Source organism: Chiloscyllium plagiosum, unplaced genomic scaffold, assembly GCF_037043375.1.
Source record: "Chiloscyllium plagiosum isolate Xiang-an unplaced genomic scaffold, Cpla_swu_hap1 HiC_scaffold_55, whole genome shotgun sequence".
In the NCBI taxonomy this organism is placed as follows: domain Eukaryota; kingdom Metazoa; phylum Chordata; class Chondrichthyes; order Orectolobiformes; family Hemiscylliidae; genus Chiloscyllium; species Chiloscyllium plagiosum.
Window position 1 is genome coordinate 782,660 of NW_028270194.1, and position 4,286 is coordinate 786,945.

General features: G+C 53.7%; 1 non-coding gene across 1 annotated transcript; it reads left to right on the forward strand.

The window, feature by feature from the left end:
* The first annotated feature begins 1,328 nt into the window (after positions 1-1,328).
* trnaa-cgc (transfer RNA alanine (anticodon CGC)) lies at positions 1,329-1,401 on the forward strand. Its single transcript has one exon. It is a non-coding gene; the product is annotated as a tRNA-Ala (tRNA).
* The last annotated feature ends 2,885 nt before the right edge of the window (positions 1,402-4,286 follow it).

A 4,286-nucleotide genomic window follows, 5' to 3' on the forward strand; every position in this document is an offset into this window, starting at 1 on the left:
ATTTCTTCGTGCCAGCACTGGCCGAAGCTGTGGAGATCAGCCAGTGGCTCAGGATCTCCCAGAGTGACAGATTTTCAGGGAGACAACAGCGTGACATTAGTGGAGGAGCGCGGCAAAGCATCAGCAAGGGACAGCCACTGCTGGGTTCTCCTTCGATAGCTCAGCTGGTAGAGCGGAGGACTGTAGTCTGTCGCAAATCTGTCATTCCTTAGATCGCCGGCTCGAAGGGGCCTCAGCTGCTTTTTGGAAAGAGTGCGCATTCACCAGCACGCGGGCCACAGTAACACAGATGAGCTGAAAACGCGACAACGCTTTCAGGACGCATCGGCACACACCCTTGCCCCTCTGCAACCAGTCAGCTGTCTCCCTGCCGCGGCTGCAGCTGACGGCCAGCAGGCTGCTTTTTTTCAACTTTTTTTTAATTTCAAAAATATACTTTATTCATAAAATAATTTGATGGTCTGTACAGTTGGTCATGCCATACTTATGTAAACATGTACATACAGAGATCAGAATTTATCATTTTTATACAGGTCTGTACATTTTTCAATCATATGCCCATACAAATAGCTGAGGCGTCAGCAGAGCCCAAATGACTGCATGGGCCCCCTGTTCTTCGTTAGGCAGGCAGACTTTACACAGTGGTCTTTCCCCACCGCGCCTTGGCGGCAGCTGCCCCAAGCTTCAGCGCATCCCTCAACACGTAGTCCTGGACCTTGGAATGTGCCAGTCTGCAGCACTCAGTCGGGGTCAACTACTTCAGCTGGAAGATCAGCAGGTTTCGGATCACCCAGAGAGCGTCCTTCACCGAGTTGCTGATTCTCCAGGCACAGTTGATGTTCGTCTTGGTGTGCGTCCCGGGGAACAGGCCGTAGAGCACGGAGTCCCGCGTCACGGCGCTGCTCGGGACGAACCTCGACAAACACCACTGCATTCCTCTCCAGACTTCCTCTGCTTTTTTCAACACAAACGCACAAAAGCACTTTGTGCTCACTGCAACCAAATGAAGTCTTCTATCAGTCAGGCGGGGCCCTGCGACGTCACCTCACGCTCGTGGTGGCTGCGCCAAGGTTGAAGTCATTTCGACCTCCAATCAGCAATTGCCATCTCCTCAGCACGTCTTTCCTCGTCCATGTGGCCTTCCGCCTCGCCTGAGTCCACCAGCTGCCGCTGCTGCTCCTCCGACAGGTTGGTTGTTTCATCGAGACTGGCATCAGCAATGTTTGGTCTCAGCCGTCTGACGGATGAGAGGATTTCCTGCACATCCCGGAGCGTGAGTGCTCAGGATCCACTGCGGAAGTAGTGAAAGCAGGGCCTGCTGGTCGATGGGGGGATTAGCTCAAATGGTAGAGCGCTTGCTTCGCATGCGAGAGGTAGCGGGATCGATCCCCGCATTCTCCACTTATTTTTAAAAACGGCAAGTGCAACCTCTCACTCGGCTGGTCTGCAGCAGCCGGAATACCGTTTGCGTACGCCGCCTCCCTGAGAGTGGTCCCGAAAGATCAAAAGCTTCACGCGTGAGCAACAGGCCGGTCCCGCCATTTCAGGGTGCAGCGTAGGAAGAAAGTCGAGCTGCGCGGCGAAGGCAAACGCCAGCGGCGTTGACGTTTTTTTCTCTTCGGGTGAAAGTCAGCTCCTTGAAAGGATCACACCGGCGGTGGGTGAGCTGCCTGAGGTCAGCGGGCACGTCCTGGACGTGTTGGGAGGCAACTTGAACCAGTCGGTAAGTTGCGGCCCAAACCCTAACCTGACGTGTACGTGAAGCTGCGAGTCAGGTACTGTACCGGCAGAATCTGGCAGTTTCGGATGAGCACTCAAGACGATTTCTTCGTGCCAGCACTGGCCGAAGCTGTGGAGATCAGCCAGTGGCTCAGGATCTCCCAGAGTGACAGATTTTCAGGGAGACAACAGCGTGACATTAGTGGAGGAGCGCGGCAAAGCATCAGCAAGGGACAGCCACTGCTGGGTTCTCCTTCGATAGCTCAGCTGGTAGAGCGGAGGACTGTAGTCTGTCGCAAATCTGTCATTCCTTAGATCGCCGGCTCGAAGGGGCCTCAGCTGCTTTTTGGAAAGAGTGCGCATTCACCAGCACGCGGGCCACAGTAACACAGATGAGCTGAAAACGCGACAACGCTTTCAGGACGCATCGGCACACACCCTTGCCCCTCTGCAACCAGTCAGCTGTCTCCCTGCCGCGGCTGCAGCTGACGGCCAGCAGGCTGCTTTTTTTCAACTTTTTTTTAATTTCAAAAATATACTTTATTCATAAAATAATTTGATGGTCTGTACAGTTGGTCATGCCATACTTATGTAAACATGTACATACAGAGATCAGAATTTATCATTTTTATACAGGTCTGTACATTTTTCAATCATATGCCCATACAAATAGCTGAGGCGTCAGCAGAGCCCAAATGACTGCATGGGCCCCCTGTTCTTCGTTAGGCAGGCAGACTTTACACAGTGGTCTTTCCCCACCGCGCCTTGGCGGCAGCTGCCCCAAGCTTCAGCGCATCCCTCAACACGTAGTCCTGGACCTTGGAATGTGCCAGTCTGCAGCACTCAGTCGGGGTCAACTCCTTCAGCTGGAAGATCAGCAGGTTTCGGATCACCCAGAGAGCGTCCTTCACCGAGTTGCTGATCCTCCAGGCACAGTTGATGTTCGTCTTGGTGTGCGTCCCGGGGAACAGGCCGTAGAGCACGGAGTCCCGCGTCACGGCGCTGCTCGGGACGAACCTCGACAAACACCACTGCATTCCTCTCCAGACTTCCTCTGCTTTTTTCAACACAAACGCACAAAAGCACTTTGTGCTCACTGCAACCAAATGAAGTCTTCTATCAGTCAGGCGGGGCCCTGCGACGTCACCTCACGCTCGTGGTGGCTGCGCCAAGGTTGAAGTCATTTCGACCTCCAATCAGCAATTGCCATCTCCTCAGCACGTCTTTCCTCGTCCATGTGGCCTTCCGCCTCGCCTGAGTCCACCAGCTGCCGCTGCTGCTCCTCCGACAGGTTGGTTGTTTCATCGAGACTGGCATCAGCAATGTTTGGTCTCAGCCGTCCGACGGATGAGAGGATTTCCTGCACATCCCGGAGCGTGAGTGCTCAGGATCCACTGCGGAAGTAGTGAAAGCAGGGCCTGCTGGTAGATGGGCGGATTAGCTCAAATGGTAGAGCGCTTGCTTCGCATGCGAGAGGTAGCGGGATCGATGCCCGCATTCTCCACTTATTTTTAAAAACGGCAAGTGCAACCTCTCACTCGGCTGGTCTGCAGCAGCCGGAACACCGTTTGCGTACGCCGCCTCCCTGAGAGTGGTCCCGAAAGATCAAAAGCTTCACGCGTGAGCAACAGGCCGGTCCCGCCATTTCAGGGTGCAGCGTAGGAAGAAAGTCGAGCTGCGCGGCGAAGGCAAACGCCAGCGGCGTTGACTTTTTTTCTCTTCGGGTGAAAGTCAGCTCCTTGAAAGGATCACACCGGCGGTGGGTGAGCTGCCTGAGGTCAGCGGGCACGTCCTGGACGTGTTGGGAGGCAACTTGAACCAGTCGGTAAGTTGCGGCCCAAACCCTAACCTGACGTGTACATGAAGCTGCGAGTCAGGTACTGTACCGGCAGAATCTGGCAGTTTCGGATGAGCACTCAAGACGATTTCTTCGTGCCAGCACTGGCCGAAGCTGTGGAGATCAGCCATTGGCTCAGGATCTCCCAGAGTGACAGATTTTCAGGGAGACAACAGCGTGACATTAGTGGAGGAGCGCGGCAAAGCATCAGCAAGGGACAGCCACTGCTGGGTTCTCCTTCGATAGCTCAGCTGGTAGAGCGGAGGACTGTAGTCTGTCGCAAATCTGTCATTCCTTAGATCGCCGGCTCGAAGGGGCCTCAGCTGCTTTTTGGAAAGAGTGCGCATTCACCAGCACGCGGGCCACAGTAACACAGATGAGCTGAAAACGCGACAACGCTTTCAGGACGCATCGGCACACACCCTTGCCCCTCTGCAACCAGTCAGCTGTCTCCCTGCCGCGGCTGCAGCTGACGGCCAGCAGGCTGCTTTTTTTCAACTTTTTTTTAATTTCAAAAATATACTTTATTCATAAAATAATTTGATGGTCTGTACAGTTGGTCATGCCATACTTATGTAAACATGTACATACAGAGATCAGAATTTATCATTTTTATACAGGTCTGTACATTTTTCAATCATATGCCCATACAAATAGCTGAGGCGTCAGCAGAGCCCAAATGACTGCATGGGCCCCCTGTTCTTCGTTAGGCAGGCAGACTTTACACAGT